This window comes from Protopterus annectens, chromosome 5.part0, assembly GCF_019279795.1.
Source record: "Protopterus annectens isolate FY-2018-M chromosome 5.part0, PAN1.0, whole genome shotgun sequence".
NCBI lineage: Eukaryota > Metazoa > Chordata > Ceratodontiformes > Protopteridae > Protopterus > Protopterus annectens.
In genome coordinates, this window is record NC_056735.1 from 1839374876 (window position 1) to 1839398177 (window position 23302).

Genomic DNA, 23302 nt, shown 5'->3' on the forward strand with positions numbered 1-23302 from the left:
AAAGAAATTACTGTAACTTCAAGTCAAGTTTTAGAACTATGGAGGTGCAGTGATCATGGGGTTATAAAGATTAATTTGTTGCTAGATAATTCTGCCAAATTGAAATCTAAACCAATGCACAGAAGGTTAATTACAGAGTATATGGAAGAAAAACAGTCCTATATAAAACTAACTGGAGTGAGGTCTTCAGTGGAAAAACTGCAGATGGAATGTGGAAAGTTTTGAAAGAGAAATTGTTTGAGTGCAAAATATAAAAAAAAAATGTTTAACATGAGGATCTAGGCATACAGCATCAGGGGGGTATATTTCCATAAGAACAAGATATCTGATTAAGGTGAGAGAAAAATATAAGAAATGGAAGACAGGTTGAACTACAACTTTGAAAACTAAAATAAACAAGCTGGACAAACAGATTAAGCATAATGTGAGACAAGATCAAGAAAAATTTGAAGAAAATTTATATAAAGATATTGAGCATAATAGGAAACCTTTTTATAGATACATAAGATGTGGAAGGAGTAAAGACACACAAATTGATAAACTGTGTGCAGATTCTACAATTTATTCTCAGACACAACAGTTACAGATATTTTTACAAAATGTTATTGCAAAACAGTTTGGCTCCACAAAATAGGTGATAAGTTGCCCTAGTGACATCCAGGTAACCCCAGATACTGGAATCAAATTAGAGTATATTGAAAAAAAAAACTGAGCAAACTGGATCCAAACAAAGCATGGGGAGGAGATAGAATTAGTAACAATGACCTGAGAACACTTCAGCAAGAACTTACAGTACCATTATATTTATTATTCACTAGGTCATATAAATATGGGGAGATTCCTCAAGATTGGAGACATGTGCTTATTAAACCTGTCTTTAAGGAAAAGGGGAGTAGGACAAACCCAGAGTCATATAGACCCTTAAGTCTACTTTCATGCTGTGGGAAAATAATGGAGAAGGTAATATTGGGATAAGTTATTGTCAGAACTGGATAGTTTGGGACTTGAAACCATATATCAGCATGCATATGTTGAAAATAAACTTATTACCACCTGTAACATTATGTTCTATAACAATATAATAACAGCTATGAATGAAAACGTGTGCTGTGATATAATTTATATAGATTTATATAGATTTAACTTCAGCATTTGACAGGGTCATACACAGAACACTGATCAATAAATTAGTATAACTAGGTATTGATGTACTCTTGATAAGATGGATTGCTGCATGGCATACAAATAGGACATGGTAACTATCATACAGCAATTCGACAGATGAAATCCTTGGTTACAGTCAGGGTGTCCCACAGGGCTCTGTTCTAGGCCTTTACTTGTTTAGATTGTATCTTTCAGACCTAACTTTTTCATCTGAGGTGTTTTACAGTCTATATGCAGACAACGTGAAATTGGGTAAACTGATTACATGTGTTACAGATAAAGCATGTCTGCAAAAGAACTTGACTAAATTGACCATTTGGGCACAGGAGAATAATATGTTGATAAATTCATCAAAAACTAAGCATATGAGATTTGGGAGACATAAACTGAAAGGTGGATATTTTATATAGCACACAGCGATTGAAACTGTTTTAAGGACCTGGGTATATGGGTAGATTCAGCTATGAGTTTTTCTAATCATATCAACCAATTGGTTAATGATAGTTATAGAACTATAGGTTGTATAAAAAGATTTATAAAGTCTAGGAAATCAAAAATAATGAAGTCATTGTTTGTTATTTACATTAGACTCAAACTTGAGTATGGAATAACAATATGGAAACCCTATAAGAAAACAAGCATGAGTAAACTGGAAAGAGTACAGCGGAGATATACCAAGGGCATCCACAGATGTGAAAATTTAAGTTATTATGAAAGACTAAAATATTTGAACTTGTACAGTGTCTTTTACAGATATCTAAGAAGAGAGCTTATTCAGGTATAGGGCATTTAGATACAACTCCTTCTGGTAATGTTTGGGGTTATCATAAAGTACTAGAGAATCATCAGATAACCTATGTAAAAGATTCTATAGGAATGAGAAGTGTACTAACTGGTTCTCTGACAGAGTACCTGATGCATGGAACAGACTGCTAAATTACGTTAAAGCAAGTACTAGTTTAGATATTTTTAAGAACAGCCTGGACACTTATAGGAACACGTGTTTTGCTATATTGACAAGTTAGAAGGGCATTAATGCCTGTGTTTGAAATATTTGTATGTCTAATGGTATGTATGTGTGTGTGTGATTCAATGACAGCTCCTAATTTGCAATCATCTGCAAATTTATTCATCCAGAGACCACTGAAATTGGCCTTGACTTCAGAGAAGTAAATGCCAAAAAAGGAGCAGTCCAATGAGCAATCCCTGAGGGACACCACTTGTGACTGGCCTCTTTGTAGAGGTGGACTCCCCAATTCTAACTTCCTGGGTCCTGTCTGTGAGCCAGTTGGCTATCCACCGGGTGACATATGGGTTTGTACCTAGCTTTGCATTTGTCAACAATGCCTGAGTGGAGGTGGCCAGGTCAAGGTAGGCAGTGTGAACCATTTTGCCCTCATCCATTGTTTTGGTGACCTTCTCAAAGTCCACCAGGTTGAGTACACATGATATGACCTTGACAAAACCAAACTGGGTTGTGTCTAGTGTTTGGAGGTCTACTATATCATTATTGATCATTTCCATGATAATTATTTCCATGGCTTTACATACAAGACTAGTGAGACTTACGGGTCTGTAGTTTCCAGGGTCTGTACATAGCCCACCTTTGTACAGTGGGATGACTGTTGCTCTTCTCCATTCATGAGGCATGAAGCCTGTTTGGAGGCTACAGTTAAACAGCAATTTCAGATGGTCTGATAGGTCATGTTTTATGCTATTTAGTAGGCACCCTGAGATATTGTCTGGGCCCACTGATGTAGTGTTCTTGGCCTTAGAGAGCATTAAGGACCTGTTCCTTAGTGGTAGCAGGGGGTATTATATTTGAAGGTATTTCTCATCTACTGAGAACTGGATGCTTCAAAATCATCTCTCCCTAAATGCCAACAAATCAAAAATCCTACTATTCACCCCATCAAAATCTATCCCTCTCGACAAAACCTCCTTCAATATTATCAGCCATGCTAACTCCACTATAGAAATTGTTCCTTTTGCCAAACTTCTTGGGGTTACTATTGATGAGCATCTAAAATTTGATACCCATATTCAACTAAATATCAAGAAAACCCATCAGAAACTTGGCATGCTGTACAGAAACTCACACTTCCTCTCCCCTTCAACTAAACAGACCCTCGCCTCAACTTACTTACTACCCTCACTAATGTATGGTGCTCCCTTACTAACCAACCTATCTTCCTCCATCTCTTCTAAACTGGAAACCTGCTACAACAAAATCTCAAAGTTTGCAACCACCTCCAAATACTCTACTCGCCACTGTATACCTCTCCACCAGCTGCAATGGCTAGAACTTTCCAACTACCTGGACTACCTCCAACTCTCTACAGCTCACAAGCTTATTTTCAAACCTAATACATGTCCTGCACTTGCAAATATCTTACCTTCATACACCCCTCACAGACCCCAAAGATCTGCCCACCAGAATCTAATCTCTGTGTACAAACCAAATCGTCCTGCAGGTCAGCTACTACTATTCTTTACCTTAGCCAAGAAATGCAACTCTCTCCTTCCATCTCTAAGAATCTCTGAAAACTTCGAACTCTTCAAAACCCAGCTCCATTTCTACCTCTCCCGTAGTTGGAAGTGCAATTGCACTCTACCTACCTTACTTCCTTAATACATGATCACTTTTATTACATTCAAAGTCCCTTTTTTCCTTACCCACCAGGGATTATTTCCTTGATTACCACTTTTAGATCACTATCAGGCATTTCTAACCTATGATTAAATTCTACTCTATACTACTGTTCTCAACCTATAAACATGTAAATACGTATTATATATTGTATATATGTTGCAGTTTAACTGTGCTTAGTTTGCTAATTAACACCTACAAGTTGTTTACTGTACCTTTTGAAACTGTGTATTGTATTTTGTTGAATTTTGAATTATGTAGCTTTTACTTTGTATTATGGAGCTTTTCTCCCAGGGCCTCCACTGAAAATGGGCTCTTTGAGCTCAGTGGACCTGTTTTTAACCATTGATATAGTGGATTTATTTTCCTCCATACCCCATGGGGAAGGAAAGAACATGCTGGAGGAAATAGTGTTTGATTATGGACACTTGGGTCAAAATGATAAGTTAGCATGTTTGTGGCTTATGGACTTGGTCTTAAACAATAATTTCATCTACTTCAAAGGTGAATTCTTCCAGCAGATCCAAGGGGTAGCTATGGGGGCAGCTTGTGCCCCTACTTATGCTAACCTCATCCTAGCATACTGGGAAGAAAAATACGTCCTTAACTCCACTTACAATAAATGTTGGACTATGTATAGGAGATTTTTGGACGATATAGTTATTATTTGGAATGCTGGAAGGGATCAGTTAGCGGACTTTATGGAATATCTAAATTCCACCACTAGTTTTTTACAATTTACACATCAGGTGTCAGAACATAGTTTAATATATCTAGATATTGAATTTTATAAAGGGGAAGGACATTATGAATCTAAAGTATATAGGAAACCTACGTATTGTAATTCCTACCTACACTATACTAGTGCACATCCGAAACATTGCAAGAAAAGCATTGTTAAAGGACAATTTGTAAGGGGTAGCCGTATGACAAGTTCAGAACAGGACTTTAAAGGTGAATGTGATTTATTGGAAAAAATGTTTTGGGAGAGAGGCTACCCCGAAGACTTTGTTGAGAAAATAAAAATAGAGGTAATAGAAGGAAGGAAGGACAGGTTTCAGCCTATATACAAAGGGTTTGAAAGTGGGGCTATGATTAATCCCACTTTTGACACTAGACAAAATAGTAATAGGAAGGATACTGATATTTATCCTCAAGCACTAGTGTTAGAATACAATAATATAAATAGTGGTATTAGCAAAATATTTTTTAAGGAATGGGATAAATTTGTAACATTTTCAGATATAGAAAACATATCAAGTATTTCCAAAAAAATAATCTACAGAAATTCAAGGAATATGGGAAACATTTTAGAAGAAAAAAAGAACAAGGTTACTAACAAAAATAATAAGAAGGGCACATATAAGTGCGGTCATTGTGCCCAATGTAGTTATATATCCAATGTAGAGGGATACTATATTCAAAGTAGAAACAAAAAGGTATATAGTACAGGATATTTTAATTGTGACACAAGGGGCATAGTTTACCTTGCTTATTGTGAGAAATGTGGCTCTTTCTATATTGGTAAATCAGAAAGAGCCCTAAAAAAACGGATTTATGAACATGTTTATGAGATTTCAGTAAAGAAAGAGAGTAATGCCCTATATAAACATAGCAAACTTTGTAAAGAATATAAATTTAAATTTCTAATAGTTGAACATATCCCAGTAGATATTAGAGGGGGCCCCTGGGAGACCAGGATAGAATATAGAGAGCTATGGTGGCAAATAGCATTAAATGCAGACAAGTGGCCTGGTTTAAACGACAGCATCTCTATATTACCTTTGTTAAAATTAAGAGCAGCCAAATTATAAAAAATATCTTTCATATTTGGCTTGGCCACCAGAGGTCTCCACTACATCATTTCATTATATGCTTTGAGTGTTTTAAAATATTTGGAGAAAATAATTTGAAAGAATTTTTACTAGCCTTTTTACAATACTATTTATTTATATTTATGAATGTATAATGTTCTTCTATAGTAATATATCAACTATGTAATTCCCCAACTTGTTGATGGACAATGTGATGTTTTTATTCAAACAAATAGTTTTTAAAAAATATTTATAGAATGTGTGTATATATTTATATTTATATTTATATTTATTAGCATATTTATTCCCAGTTGTTGCATAATGTGTTTTACATTACCTAGGGTAATCTTTTTTCATTTTTTATATATACATCCTATATATATTTAATATTTACATATACTGATTTTTTATACATTTTATATGTATTTTATCTAATGACAAAATACCATTGTGGATAAAAAACATTGGTTTGCTTTAAATATCAATTAGATGCAATTGAAATACCAATTAATTAATCAGTGTGACTATAAAAGGGTATTGGAAGGGGTGCATTGTGTTATCTGATGAAGTCTATGTGTGACGAAAACGCAGTTTTATTAAAGCGTTCATGGTTTTAGAAACTGGTGCTGAATAAAAGATTGTTTTCAGTTCGTTGGTGCAAGTCTGGTCTCTGTAGTGGTGAGAGTTACCATCCGTATTTGCTGTCTGAGTGGAGAGTTCGTAGTTGTTTTGGCAGTTCCTGTGGACGTGGTTACTGGTTTATTTCGGGAGCGTGATGGACAGCTCTTCCACTACTGAGATGCGAGGCTCCGAGGACGTGGGGAGTACGCGTAAGCTGATAGGCCAGCTTACCGAACTTATTAATATTCTAACCCCACTTAGTTCTGCCTTATTGGAGAAAAACAATGGTCCACAAGGGCCAGGAGTGCATCGGTGTCGTCTGAATTGTGTTAATGAAGGAGAGCGTGAGCAGGGAGAGCTTATGGGTCTAAGGAACAGGATCGGCGACCCTGGAATAGTGAACACGTTTCACCCTTCAAACACGCCTTGCCTGTTTGGGGAGGATATGATGGCATCACAAGAAAGAGACGCTGGAAGCAATGGCAATGGCGATAACGCCAATTCTACAGGTACTGTGAATCATTTGGGAGCTATTAATGTAACCATGGACAGTCTTGAATGGTTACGCTCCAAACCTTGCATAGATTTTGTTGGACTTAATGACAATGTTACTAATGTTGTGAACGGGACATATAAACAAAAGTTGAATAACCTTAATAATTTAATGTACAAGTACAGAGCTTTAGTAATTGAGAACGAGTATCTCAATGAGTGTATTGGGAAGGAAATTGTGCCTAAAGGCCTCAGGGTCTTTAAATTCCCAAACAATGTAATGGTTGGTTCCAATTACCACAAAGAATTAATCAGTGTTTTTAATAAATGTGGTTTGGATATGCTTAAACTTATTATTAAAGAAAATGTGAGAATTTTAGATGTCATGCATAGAGATATTGAGCAGTTAGACCAATGCATCCGTAGAGATTTAATGTTTGGTGTATATGAAGAGAAATGTAAATATTTTAATATCAGGAAAAATGTTGAACAGAGGTGTAATGACCTCATCCAGAGAAAAATTAAGAAATTGGAAAGAGATGTATATGAATATAATACCCATAACAGTTATCCCAAACCTCAGGGGTCATACAAAAGTTATGGCAATGCATTTTTTGATATTAATAATGAGACAGAGGGAGTGGGGGCTATGGGATACAATGAACAAGATGAAAACTATGGGGAGAATGATAAGGAATATGATGAAGCTTTCCCTCCTTTACGAAGGTCTGAGCGTTTAATCAAGAAACAGGGACCACAGAATGGGAATTTTCAGTGGAGGGGAGGCAGAAGGGGGAGGGGGAAATACTATTGAGCCCTGACCCGGATCTCCCGATAGATGATGAGATTAGACCCACTAACCAGGTTTGCAACACTAGGGATAATTTTAGTATTTACAACTTCAGTAATGTAATAATAGAAAAGGAACATTTTTCATTGTTTTCCAAGGGCCTGAAGTTTATACCTAATAATAATGGAGATATGACTAAAAGCTTGCTAGATATAAAACTTTTTTTAAGAAAGGTGAATTTTAAGGTGATGTGGCCGAACCCGAATAATACAAGGAATGGGGGAGATGGTGAGGTTTTAAAGAAAAAAAGTACATATAACCCACCGTTACATCCACAGATAAAAAATTTGGAAAAGGTGGTTGAAAAAGAAGTAAGAGAGAAGTGTAATCTAATAAAGTCTGGAGATAATTTAACCAAAAAAGAGAGAGATTTATTGTATGAGATCAGAAACAATAAAGAAATAAGAATAATGAAGCCTGACAAGGGTGGGGGCATTATTTTTATGGACTGTATCCTTTATGATAGCAAAATGTATACACATTTATGGGATGGGAATAGATACAGGATAGTGTCTAGAAATGAGATCAATATAGCCTATCATAGAATAGATACGGCCCTACATGATATGGAACAAGAAGGTTTGATAAGTCATGATAGTTATGGGTTTTTAAAGGTGGATAAACCAAAGGTACCAGTTATCTTTGGGATACCAAAGATCCACAAAAACCCTATGGACCCCCCACTGAGACCCATAGTGTCAGCCAAAGGCTCGAAAACAGAGACGTTGGCCAAATATGTGGATAAAAAGTTAAAACCTATATGGATGGAAAGACCTAACATCTTAAAAGATTCATGGGCATTATTAAAGGATTTAAACAATTGTGAATGGCAAGATAATGTCCTGTTTTTAACCATTGATATAGTGGATTTATTTTCCTCCATACCCCATGGGGAAGGAAAGAACATGCTGGAGGAAATAGTGTTTGATTATGGACACTTGGGTCAAAATGATAAGTTAGCATGTTTGTGGCTTATGGACTTGGTCTTAAACAATAATTTCATCTACTTCAAAGGTGAATTCTTCCAGCAGATCCAAGGGGTAGCTATGGGGGCAGCTTGTGCCCCTACTTATGCTAACCTCATCCTAGCATACTGGGAAGAAAAATACGTCCTTAACTCCACTTACAATAAATGTTGGACTATGTATAGGAGATTTTTGGACGATATAGTTATTATTTGGAATGCTGGAAGGGATCAGTTAGCGGACTTTATGGAATATCTAAATTCCACCACTAGTTTTTTACAATTTACACATCAGGTGTCAGAACATAGTTTAATATATCTAGATATTGAATTTTATAAAGGGGAAGGACATTATGAATCTAAAGTATATAGGAAACCTACGTATTGTAATTCCTACCTACACTATACTAGTGCACATCCGAAACATTGCAAGAAAAGCATTGTTAAAGGACAATTTGTAAGGGGTAGCCGCATGACAAGTTCAGAACAAGACTTTAAAGGTGAATGTGATTTATTGGAAAAAATGTTTTGGGAGAGAGGCTACCCCGAAGACTTTGTTGAGAAAATAAAAATAGAGGTAATAGAAGGAAGGAAGGACAGGTTTCAGCCTATATACAAAGGGTTTGAAAGTGGGGTTATGAATAATCCCACTTTTGACACTAGACAAAATAGTAATAGGAATGATACTGATATTTATCCTCAAGCACTAGTGTTAGAATACAATAATATAAATAGTGGTATAAGCAAAATATTTTTCAAAGAATGGGATAAATTTGTAACATTTTCAGATATAGAAAACATATCAAGTATTTCCAAAAAATAATCTACAGAAATTCAAGGAATATGGGAAACATTTTAGAAGAAAAAGAACAAGGTTACTAACAAAATAATAAGAAGGGCACATATAAGCGGTCATTGTGCCCAATGTAGTTATATATCCAATGTAGAGGGATACTATATTCAAAGTAGAAACAAAAGGTATATAGTACAGGATATTTTAATTGTGACACAAGGCATAGTTTACCTTGCTTATTGAGAAATGTGGCTCTTTCTATATTGGTAAATCAGAAAGAGCCCTAAAAAACGGATTTATGAACATGTTTATGAGATTTCAGTAAAGAAAGAGAGTAATGCCCTATATAAACATAGCAAACTTTGTAAAGAATATAAATTTAAATTTCTAATAGTTGAACATATCCCAGTAGATATTAGAGGGGGCCCCTGGGAGACCAGGATAGAATATAGAGAGCTATGGTGGCAAATAGCATTAAATGCAGACAAGTGGCCTGGTTTAAACGACAGCATCTCTATATTACCTTTGTTAAAATTAAGAGCAGCCAAATTATAAAAAATATGTTTCATATTTGGCTTGGCCACCAGAGGTCTTCACTACATCATTTCATTATATGCTTTGAGTGTTTTAAAATATTTGGAGAAAATAATTTGAAAGAATTTTTACTAGCCTTTTTACAATACTATTTATTTATATTTATGAATGTATAATGTTCTTCTATAGTAATATATCAACTATGTAATTCCCCAACTTGTTGATGGACAATGTGATGTTTTTATTCAAACAAATAGTTTTTAAAAATATTTATAGAATGTGTGTATATATTTATATTTATATTTATATTTATTAGCATATTTATTCCCAGTTGTTGCATAATGTGTTTTACATTACCTAGGGTAATCTTTTTTCATTTTTTATATATACATCCTATATATATTTAATATTTACATATACTGATTTTTTATACATTTTATATGTATTTTATCTAATGACAAAATACCATTGTGGATAAAAAACATTGGTTTGCTTTAAATATCAATTAGATGCAATTGAAATACCAATTAATTAATCAGTGTGACTATAAAAGGGTATTGGAAGGGGTGCATTGTGTTATCTGATGAAGTCTATGTGTGACGAAAACGCAGTTTTATTAAAGCGTTCATGGTTTTAGAAACTGGTGCTGAATAAAAGATTGTTTTCAGTTCGTTGGTGCAAGTCTGGTCTCTGTAGTGGTGAGAGTTACCATCCGTATTTGCTGTCTGAGTGGAGAGTTCGTAGTTGTTTTGGCAGTTCCTGTGGACGTGGTATAAGTTGTTTATTGTACCTTTGCAACTGTGTATTGTATTTTGTTGTATTTTGAATTATGCAGCTTTTACTTTGTATTATGGAGCTTTTCTCCCAGGGCCTCCACTGAAAATGGGCTCTTTGAGCTCAGTGGACCTCCCTGGTCATCAAACTGGAAATAAATAAATAAATAAATAAAATGGTTTTTTTGGGGGGGGGGTAAAGTTGGAGCAGACTTTATCGACCAGTAGGTTTGCTATATCTTCTGGTTCAGTGTACGTGGCTCCATTAACAATGAGGTCTGCACACAATTGTGTATTGCCTTTGAGGATGCAGACATAGCTAAAGAATGTCTTGTGGCTGTCCTTGGCCTGGGAGTCCAAATTTACTCCAAATGTGGCTTTGGTAAACTTTGTCCTCTGAGTTGTTTGTGTAGTTTGATGAGAGTGCTTTTAACCTGCCCTAGTGCTGCACCTCTTAATTTTTGCCATGATTTTCTTCCTTCTTTTATACAGCCTATTGATTTTGTGATTCCACCAGGGTGGCTTGTTTTTTGAGTTAGTTCTGTACTTCCTCCTGGTGGGTACAACTGCCTCTATGCAACTATAACATGCTTGTTCAAGGTTTCTGTGAATAGTTCTGCATAGGCAGCAGTGTTCTCAGCATATATGGGGTCTGGAAATTTTGTCACGGTTTCACTTAGTAGCAGGAAGTTAGCCTTAGAGTAGTTTCTGAATAGTCCAGGTTTTATTTTTACTTCAAAGGAGACTATTTTGTGGTCTGACCTTACCAGGGAAGACATTATAGTAGGGGGTGTACAGCACTCTTCCATATTAGTGAGGACCATATCCAGTATGGTTGCACCCCTTGTTGGTATATTGACAATCTGGTTCAAGGAGTTTGTGTTTACAAAATCCAGGAATCTGTGTCTATATGTTTTTTGTGCAAGATTCCCAATTTAATAGTGGGGTAATTAAAGTTGCCCATGAATATGATATTGGGTTAGATGGTGAATGTTTCCAATAAGTTTAAATACATGATTTCCTGTGTCATACTGGGGGACCTGTAGCTTGCAAAGAAATGGTATTGAATTTTTCCTATAGTGATTTGAACATGGAGCAAATGCAGTGCATTGTCCTGTTTGACCAGCCTTGAGGTATATTTATTTTTGATGTAAATCAAGACACCTCTACCTTTAGTCCCTGTCTGTGTAGTAGCTGATCTAAATGTGTGGAAGGCATTGTAACCTTGCACTCTTGGTGTGCTGTCCAAGGCTTTAAAACATGTCTCAGTGACCACACAGACTTCAGCATTCTCTAGGGTGAAGAGAGCTTCTTGGGAGTGGAGTTTTTTGTTTAGACTCCTAGCATTGAGCAGTACTACCTTTAGATTATTTTTGTTTTGATTTGCTATGTCAGAAGTACTTTCAGTTTGGCATTGCCTATATAAGGCACTATGTGGGAAGACAATGTTTTAGCTAATATTCAAAAGCCTAGAGGGGAGAGGTACAGACCATCTCTGGCAAAGCAGTGTGAACTGCTGACCATCTGCTTCCATGCTGAAATATTGTACCCCCTTAGAATGACACCAGAAAGTAAGACAATTATTAAAGTTAATCATCTTTTAATCGTACTGTGGCATCATACTTGAAGAAGGTAAAATGCTTCTCAATGCTAGCCTCATACCAGCCTGAGACACCCATTCGGAAATCTCCATGATGTCTCTCTTCATATAGTCTAGGGAGGTACATCTCAGGTCATTTACTCCCACACATGGACTATGAGTCGTACTGGCACTTGTGGTCCAATGGCCTAAGTGCATGCGTAATGTGGTGGATCCTAGCCCCTGATAAGCAACTGACCGTGACTTTCTCCTTATTCAGCCTGATGAGAGGGATATCAGTGTGTTTCACGATGGAGTCTCCAATGACCTGAATGTTTGATTGTGTGGAGGGCTGTCTTATGGGCTTAGAAGTAGCATCTCCATGAGATGTGGTTCTATGTGTTGATGTGGATGTTGTTTTAAGAGAGTGCATTTGGGGCTGCTGAAGGTATTTGTCATGTGTACTTGTCTAGGAGGTCTTTGGGGTTAGGAAGGTTACATTTAAGTGCCTCAGCATATGTGGGTCTATATGTCTGCTTAGAATTGCATGTGATGGGTGCAATGTGCTTATTACTGACAACCTTATGACATTAGGAGTACTTTTATGTTAGAGCTTTGCCTCCAGTGACACTGTGCAACTACATCTCTCACATACCATACCAGTTTGAGAATTAACTGGCTGTCAGTAAACATGAGGCAATTTCTACATTGCTTCAGGATGCCCATATTCAGCAACCCGGTAACGGAGATCATGGGAAATTTGATATCCTTTGCAACAGACCCTTTTTTATTGATTAGATAGTTGGAGTGAAAATATAAAGCAATGTCAGGAGTATCCGGTTTGCAACTCTGGGGACAGTACTTGTTGTCTTGTGTGCAATCAGGTATTGGGTAAATCTCAATCATGCTTTTACAGGAAAAATATCACTCAAAGTGTCTGTCTCTACAGAGCACTGCCAAACACTTGAGGGGAAACTGATATGTAGACCCTGAAAAGTTAAGGATGAAGTTTTTAGGCAGATATTCTGAAGTTAAAAAAATCAAGTAGTACTTACTGAAGCCAAAGAATTAACTTGTCAAGAATGATGAAAGAGGGGAGTTGCATGAATTGCTACTGCCTGGCTACTACTAGTGCTGGTCTCACCACAGCTTCACTCTGCTGTATACAATGCTTTTTTGCTTCATCTCTCACCAGAAGCAAAACATTAGCACCAGTCCCAAGATGAGAAACAGGCCACAGCCTGTTTGGTGATCCACAATCTTATCCCAGATGATGCAAGGGTCTGTAGGCTTGCTGTAGCCTTTTTCTGGTAGATGCCTTGAATAGCAACCAGACCAATCAAGAACATCAAGCACAGACAGTCACTGCCCAACCAGAAACAGTCAGGAATCAATGCATTTTGCTCCTTCTCTCACAAGGAGTAGAATGTAAGCACAAATTCCAAGATGTCACTTATGAAGCAGTTACTAGGCTTTCTGGTGATCAGCAGTCTCTAGGAAATAATGTCCCTTTGCTCCTTCTCTCACCAGGAGGAAACAGAAGCACTAATCCCAAGATGACTGTTGAGAGGGGGCTCTCCAATAACTGGTGGACCTGCAATAAAAGTTTAAAGGTAAGATGAAAAAATGGGTTAATAACCTAAGCACTGCAGTGTGTACTAAGCAGTTAAATATGAAAAAGGGGGTAACAAGCTGTAGCTATCTAAATGGAGAGATGCTAATTTTAAAAAAGCAAGATAGAGTGAAAAGGGGTGGGCACTTTTGTATTCTAGTTCTATGGAATACAGTGGGATAGCCAAAAAATTTAAATAGTTGAAAGGGGGTGATTTCACAAAATGATAATGTGCTCACTCACAACAGCCAGTGAAAGGGGAGAGGAGAAGGAGATATGTAGTCAAATTAACATAAGTGGCAGGCATCTAGAAAGACAGCTGTGTTTAAGAACACAACAGCAACAGGTGGAAGGGTGGGAAAATGTTAAACAATTTCTGTGACTCACAAGAGACACAGCTGTGGTCTCTTTCCAAGTGTTAATATGCAATTTAAAACATAATGCAAGTAAAACACAGTGTAAAGAAAACAAATCACAGTATACAAAATAAAAGAAGACAATAAAGTAGCACAAAATACAAGAAAGCAAAAGCAAACTAACCTTTTCCTCACAGCAAGTTGTAGCAGAGTCAGAGCGATCTTTTCCAGTAAAGTTTCTAACAATTAAATTGTCAAGAATAAAAAGTGCACTCCCGTTTAAAAGTATATACAAAAGTCACGCAACAGCCAACAAAAAGATTTTCCTAGTTTAAAAGTACTTTATCAGGAAAGTAAATTTAAACAATAAGAAAGTAAACATGGAACATCTCCCCAAAGGGAACTTATTTGCCCAAAAATGGAGCAGTGCTAGCCAACCATCTATCCTTGAAAGTTCACAAAGGGGCTTCCCTCTTTGGCGACAGGAAAGCTCTGGAGGACTTGGAGCCCAAACCTGTCTTTTATTCAGCACAGCTCAAGCTGTCTTAAGGTTTGGGGGTATAGAAGTTTTGGAACCTGGACAGCTGTTACATCTTTATCAGGATATATCCCATACAGCTTAGGCTACTGCAGCAGTGATCAATATGAAGAACATATATTCAGTCCAGGGATCTAAACCACTTCTGCAATATCAACAGAATGGTTTGAAGGACAGGTATATCTCACAGAGAACACCACTGCTCAGGAACAGACTCACCATCCATGTGAAACAAAGTTCACCCCAGTCCATAATTAAAGTGCAACTTGGATCCAAGGATGAGCAATATAAAATTTACCTCAGGGCTCCCCCCTCTACTTCTAATGGATAGAGAAAGTTCCTAAATGATTTACCCCATACATCACTCCCCTCAAGTTATCTATGTTATGAACCCAGTTATTCTGATTAGAGCCAATATAAGGGCCAGTATGTATAATTATCAACCGTGGGATAGGTACGGCCAGTCTATAAACAAATGGGATAGGTTAATTCAGTCACCAGAAGGGAAAACTGGCAAGGCTTAAAATGGCTCACAATGGCAGCTGGCCCAGTACTTACCTATGAACCTAGATCCATCATTCTCACTGCTGCAGTCTCTAAGCATTCACAATTACAGAACCTTAAACAAATTTACATTATGTTTTGTCCTATTCCTGTTACAAGAGACATTTGATAAGTGACTATTTCCTTTGCTGTTTTCCAGTACTGTGACCATTGACTGGATATGATGTTGTAGTTTGCTTTGCATAAAAAAAACTTGCAGCATGTTGGTCCAAGGTGTCTGTCAATGGTTTGTATAATACAGTGATATTTACTTTTTGTTTTTATTTTATGTTATTTTATTTCTTATTTGTTGACCAGGTAAATACACTGGTCTGTGAACCCTTTTCAGCCATTACCTGGGCCCATAGGGCATCAAAAAATGAATGACCTTATAGATTATATTTCCAATACTATCTTGTTTTGTAATTTGCTTGCATATCTTTTTTTTTTAAACAAGAAACATTTTTATTAAATTATCACTTATGACATAGGCAATCACATTTATATAAATGAAAATAAACCATATTGACACAATCCCAGTTGCAATCATTTTACATTATTACAAACCATATTGCATAATTCTAGTTGCAAACATCATACACCATTTATAATCTACCCAATCATTGTCAGTCAAACATTACATAACTCATTCAAGTCCTGCCTTCTCTTAAACCTCATTCATGCCCTGTATTTATTGTTCCCACAATTCCCATTTTTTCCTGTGTAATTTGTTCCTATCTTTTTTTAAAGATCCCAGTTCCAGTTGTTTTATATTCACTGCTTCTAGTACAGTTGGTTTAGACTTTGATTTCTATTTTCTAGTAACTGCTTTTTTGGCAGCCACCAAAACTAGACTTAGCAAGGCCTTACTATGTTTAGGCAATTCCAATTCTGCATTATAGCTCAGAAAAATAATATCCCTAGTTAAATCAATTTGCTCACCCAGCATCTCTGACAGTGTAGTCTACAGGAAATCCTTAAAGTCTGACAACTCATTACACTCCCAGAAAATTTGTTCCCAGTTATCTCTTTCTTCCTTGTCACACCTCCAACAACTACTCTGAAGTCTACTTGGGGGTATAAAAGAAACCTCAGTCAGCACCTGTCACCCCTGTCAATGAGGGACAAAGGTGGAACCCCTGGGACAAATCTATGGTTTCCCATCCACTCATCAAGGTTGCGTTTGAAGAGGGTCAGTGAGGTACTCTTTTTGACATGTATGGGAAGTCTATTCCAAAGATAGAGCAGCCTCTGGGAGACAAACTAGCAGGTTTTGTTAATGTCGCATATTAGATTTAGGCCTATCGAGTGGGTAATGCATGAGGAGTTAGACTTATGGATATAGAGCATCTCCAGTAGGGCAGGGTCTGACATTGCCTTGTAGATGAGACACATAGGTTCATAGGTTCATAGGTTGGTACTAGGCTATCGGCCCTAGGGCCTATACAAGCCTAGCCATAACAATTCCCAGGCTATTTCTTCCCATACTATACTTCCCTGGACCCCTGTCTAGCAGGGCGACTGACGTGATCCCCGGGGTGAATTTCCTTTCTCCCATCCAATTATCAAGGTTCCTTTTGAAGAGGGCAAAAGAGGTGCTTTGCTTGACATCTATGGGCAGTCTATTCCAGAGTCTGGGGAGTCTCTGTGTCAGGAACCTATCCCTCCAGCATGTTTTGTTTATTGTGATGACAATATTTAGATCCCTGGAGCATGTGGCTCTGAGAGATTTGGATTTCTTTAAGTGTAGCATGTCCAACAGCTCTGGGTTTGACATGGCCTTGTATGTTAAGCAGAGATCGCCTCGGAGTAGATGATATGCGACAGAGTATAGCTGGAGTTTTTTAAGGTGGTCAGCATAAGGCATCTGCTTTAGGCCTGTGATTCTTTTAGTGAGGTATTTCTGGGGCCTTTCCAGTTGTTGCAGATGTCTTGAGAGATACATACCAAATGGGAACTTGTATTCTATAATGGGTCTAATGAGGGATGAGTACAGTGGGACAATGACCTCCTTTTTTCTGGATGAAAAGCCCTTAGTGATGAGGTGTGCCACATAGAAGGATTTCCTGACTGTTGTGGCGATGTGGTTATTGAAGGTGAGACCACTGTCCACCTGTGTCCCTAAGTCTCTTATCACACTTTCGGTGTTTAGTGTACTGCCACCTATGTAATAATTCATGGGTACATGTTTTTTTCCCAAAGGGGATAACTATACACTTCTTGGCATTGAGCTTGAGCCCATGGCTCTGGCACCAGTCATCTGTTTCTGTAAGGCCCTTTTGTAGAGTATCCACATAATTTGTGGATTCAATAATGGCTCCTAGTTTGCAGTCATCTGCAAACTTTGTTAGCCAGAGTCCCTTAGTGTTGGCCTGTACTTCAGAGAAGTAAATGCCAAACAAGAGAGTTCCCAGGACTGAACCCTGAGGTAGTCCACTTGTCACTTGTCTGGAGCTGGATTTGGAGTCAGCTACTTTTACAGTGTGGGTTCTGTCGGTAAGCCAGTTGGCAACCCATCGAGTGACGTAGGGATTAATGCCCAACTTAGTAAGTTTATCTATGATTCCAGAGTGGGGGATGGTGTCAAAGGCCTTGGCGAGGTCCAGATAGGCTGTGTGGACTGCCTTACCCTCATCCATGGCTCTGGAGACTGATTTGAAGAAGTCAATAAGGTTCAGGAGACAAGATCGGCCCTTCACAAACCCAAACTGGATGGGGTCCAGTGTTTTAAGGTTGCCAATGTCTTTGTTTATAAGTTCCATGATAATACGTTCCATGGCCTTGCAGATCAGGCACATCAGACTGATGGGGCAGTAGTTCCCGGGATCCAAGGGGGATCCCCCCTTGTGGAGTGGGATAGCTGCAGCCACACACTCCAGGGATCTAAATATTGTCATTGCAATAAACAAAACATGCTGGAGGGATAGGTTCCTGACACAGAGACTCCCCAGACTCTGGAATAGACTGCCCATACATGTCAAGCAAAGCACCTCTTTGGCCCTCTTCAAAAGGAACTCAGTGGGCATGAAACTTGAGGTGAGGGTATGATTAAATACGACACTTAGGTGAGGTGCCAGTTCATTTTGTAGTTCATGGATGCTGTATTCTTAGCTTTGGAGAGTGCATTTTTTTACCTGTGTGGCCGTTATTACCAGAATTTGGCAATCTTCCAGTATTGAGATGGGCCATTTAGGGACTAAGGGGGGGGGTGAAGCTGGCACCAAATCAATCTGCCAGGATATTGGCAATATCCTTGGGATCAGTATATTTAATGCCATTCTGTTGTAGCTCAGATCAGATCTGAGCATTGCCATATAGAATCTTGATATAGTTATAGAATGCCTTGTGGTTGCCTTTGGAATCTTTGGCAATTTTATTTTCGTAACTAGCTTTGGAGGATCTTATGAGGGATCTCAGCTTCTTACTGAGGCTGGTAAGGGAGTTTTTTGCATCCTGGGATTTTCCTCTTTTCTGCAAAAGTTTTCTCCTTTTGTTGTAAAGTTTGTTTATGGCAGGGGACCACCAGATTGGCTTCCTTTTTTTGGAGGAGAGCATCTTGGTTCTATTTGGGATGGCATGATTCATGCATGAGTGGATGTGCTCGTACAGTTCCATAGTGTAGGACTCAGCAGTTGAACTTTCAGTTTCTGTCTGCATGGGTGTCATGAAGTTTGTAACTTCTGACTTCAGAAGCATGAAGTTGGCCTTGGAGACGTTTTTTTATGGAGGATTCCTTACTGGGGGGGTGGGGGGGATGTGGATGTTAAGGATGAGTAGCTTATGGTCTGACCTGACCAACGAGGGTGTGACCATAGGTGTAGAACATCGATTTCCCATGTTGGTAATGACCAGGTCTAGGATATTGGAGTCCCTGGTGAGACTATGGATTAGTTGATCCAGGGCATTGGAATTTATGAATTCCAAGAACCGTTGGGCAAAGGTGTTGGTGCATAAGTAGATTTCCCAGTTAATGGCAGGGTAATTGAAATCACCCAGTATTAGGATGTTTGGTTGTATATTAATATTTTCCAGTATGTTTAGAAAGGTGTAGTGAGAATCTTGAGGCATGGTGGGGGATCTGTAGCAAGCTACAATTTGAATTGCAGTCTTACCTAATGTGAATTGCACCTGGAGAATTTCAGACACATTGTGTTGGGCAACTAACCTGGTGGTGTGAATATCCTTGGTGAATATGGACAGTCCTCCACCTTTTGTGTTTCGATCCTGGTTTGGTAGCCGAAAAGTGTGGTAAGAGTTGTAGCCTGGTATTGCAGGGGTGCTCTCTGGAGCCTTGAACCAGGTCTCAGTTACTGCACAGATATCGATGTTCTCCATTTTTAGAAGTGCCTCAAGAGAGTTCATTTTGAGGTTTAGACTTCTAGCATTGAGTAGCATTACCTTCAGAGTTTGCATGCTTGTACTTGTTACAGTAGTGGTTTTGTCCTTTGAACTTTGCGTAAAAAAGACACTATAGGGGTGGCAAGAGCCTTAGCCAGTAACCTAAATCCCAGGAGCAACAGGTGCAGACCATCTTTGGCAAAGCATCATGGTCTGTCGATCATGTCGTCCCAAGCAGACAGATACTGGATCCCCTTTGAATGACACCAGAAGCTTAGCCAATTGCTGAAGTCAATCATTTTGTCCTTATATTGTGGCATCATTCTGAGCGAAGGCAGGATGCTACTCAGGGCTAGGATCATACCTGCCTGGGCCACATGATCCGAGAGCTCTTCGATGTCTCTTTTCATGTAGTCCAGGGAGGTATATCTCAGGTCATTCACTCCAACATGGACAATGACAGAGTCATATTTGTAATTGTTGTGGAGTGACTTGAGTGCATGAGTTATGTGGCGGATCCAGGTACCCGACAGGCAGCTCACTGTAATTTTCTCCTTGTTCAGCCTGGTGAGTGGGACATCAGTGTGCCTTACTATAGAGTCACCGATGACTAAAGTGTTAGGTACATTGTCATGCCTTAGGGGCTGTTGCTGGGTGGCACACTGGTGTTGTGAGCTATGTGACACTTTGGTTGTGACTGGTGTTTGTTTGCGTTTCAGCTTCAGAGGTCCTTGTTGCTTGGGTAGGTTACAGTTAAGGGCCTCTGCATATGTGGATTTAGTGTTGCTATGTGTGGGTGTTGGCGGTGTGAGTTTAGAAGGGCTATGTATTGCTTGAGGTGTAGTGCGGGTGTTAACCTTCTCTTGACTATCTACACAATCTTGGGTGGAGAGAGCATTGCTTCCAGTTTGGCTATGTAAGTGCATCTCTCACATGTTGTAGTGTTGGGTGGTAGGAGGAGAGGGTTGTCTGTGTACATGAGGCAATTGTTGCATTGCCCCAGTATGCCCAGATTCACCAGGTGGACAGGAGAAATCAATGGAAACTGACCCTTGGACATGCCTGGTCTTGTGCTTTTTTTTTTTAAAGTACAGGAGCTGTTTTCCCTTAGCAAGGTACTTTGCAATTATAGGTTGTTTAGTGCCTATGATTAATTTCTCCTTATTAATAAGGAGAGTTGAGTGCTTGTATCAGTTTAAGGCTTCCTAGTGCTTTCCAGCAGGTATTAGAGCATGTGCTAGTCACAGGGATGCTTAAAGGTAAGATGAAAAAAAAATGGTTTATCCTATACACTGCAGTGTGCACTAGAGACGTTAGATGTGAAAGTAGGTAACTTAAGTTTTACCTGTCTAAAAAGTTATGTTTTAGTGGAGAGTCACTATTTTTAAAACAGCAAGATAGATTGAAAGGGGGTGATCACTTTTGTATTCCAGTACTATGGAATACAGTAAAATGGCCAATAAATTTAAATAGTTGAAGGGGAGTGATTTCACAAAATGATAATTTTGTGCTTACTCACACAAGCCAGTGAATGCAGAGAGGAAATGAGATATATGGTCAAATTAACATAAGAGACAGGCAGCTAGAAAGACAGTGGTATTTAAGAACACAACAGTGACAGGGTGGGGGGATGGGGACATTTTCTGCCTGACTAACAAAAAACAGAATTGTGGTGTCTTTTGAAGTTTTAATATGCAGTTAAAAGCAGAACACAAGCAAAACACAAGGTAAAGAAAACAAATCACAGCACTCAAAACATAAAAAGGCAATAAACCAATACAAAATACAACAAATAAAAAGCAAACCAACCTTTCCCGCACAGAAAAGTGTAGCAGAGTCTGGGTGAGCCTTTCCAATAAAGCTCTGAAAAGTTTTATTTTGCCCCTTAAATAGAAGGTTTAGTTCCTAGCTCCACCCCCTCAGTTCACAAATGATTAACTTAAGTGACCTCTTCTATCTTATGTATGAGTCCTTAATTGATCAGTTCTAATTTCTGCCTGACTCACAAGAAACAGAGCTGTGGTGTCTTTTGAAGTTTTAATATGCAGTTAAAAGCAGAACAGAAGCAAAACACAAGGTAAAGAAAACAAATCACAGCACTCAAAATATAAAAAGGCAACAAACCAATACAAAATACAACAAATAAAAAGCAAACCAATCTTTCCCTCACAACAAAGTGTAGCAGAGTCTGGGTGAGTCTTTGAGCAATCTGTATGATACCGAGTAGAGTAATAATGATATAAGACTGTCCACATTGGATAGGTGTTGGAGGCCATAGATTCTCTTTGTGAGGTATTTCTGTAGCCTTTCCAGTTGGTGCAGGTGTTTGGAGAGGGTACATGCCAAACGGGGCATTACACTCAATTACAGGTCTAATAAGGGAGGAGTACAGAGAGGTAATAACCTCCTTTTTTCTAGATGCAATCCCTTTACTTGTGAGATGAAGCAAGTAAAATGCTTTTCTGACCACTGCCGCCAGATGATGATTGAACGTGCGACTGTTGTCAACCTGAGTACCCTGGTTTCTCACCACAGGTTGTGTGCTTAGGGGGTTGCCGTTGATGTGGTAATCAGTAGGGGCCGTGTTTTTGCAGAATGGTATGATAATACATTCTTTTGCGTTTAACTTAAGGCCATAACTTTAGCACCAGTTATTTGTAGCTTTGAGACCCTTTTGCAGTATGTTAACATCAGTTGGGGAGTCAATGACAGCACCCAACTTACAGTCATCTGCAAACTTGGTCAGCCACAGGCCCTTTGTCTTTACCTTGACCTCTGACAAATATGCCAAACAGTAGGGGTCCCAGGATAGACCCCTGGGGAACACCACTAGTGACAGGTCTGCTGTTGGACATGGCAGCAGCTATTTTGACCTTGTGGGTCCTATCTGTGAGCCAATTGGCCACCCATCTGACTAGATAGGGATTAACACCAAGTTGTGCTAGCTTTTTGAAGATGCCCGAGTGGGGGATTGTGTCAAAGGCCATGGCCAGGTCAAGGTAAGCTGTATGTACTGACTTTCCCTCATCCAGGGCCTTGGTGACAGTCTCAAAGTAGTCATCTAGGTTCAATAGGCAAGATTTGCCCCTGACAAATCCAAATTGGGTGGGGTCAAGTGCTTGGAGATTGCTTGTGTCCTTGCTTATGAGATCCATAGTAATACGCTCCATGACTTTACATATTAGACTTGTCAAGCTGATGGGGCAATAGTTTCCCAGGTCAGTAGTGGCACCACCTTTGTGCAAAGGGATGACAATGGCAGTTCTCCACTCTGCTGGAATGAAGCCTGTAATTAGGCTGTGGTTGAATAGGGTGCTCAATGGCAAAGCTAGTTATTGCTGGAGATGGTGCAGAATACAGCCTGGGATACTATCAGGTCCCATGGAAGCTGTGTTCCTTGCCTTGGATAGGGCCTTTAACACTTGATCTACAAAGATGCAACATGTGGGTCAAGTATCGTGGGTGTTGACTGGGCATTTGGAGGGTGATAAGGGGGTGAAGTTTGCACTAAACCTATAAGCCAGCAGGCTGGTTAAGTCAGTAGAATCAGCGTAAGTGGTATCATTAAGTACTAGTTTGGAACAAACTTGGGCTTTGCCATGGAGGTTCCTAACATAACTGAAGAAGGACTTGTGGTTTCCCTTTGTTTTGGAGGCTAGTTTCAACTCATAATTGGCTTTG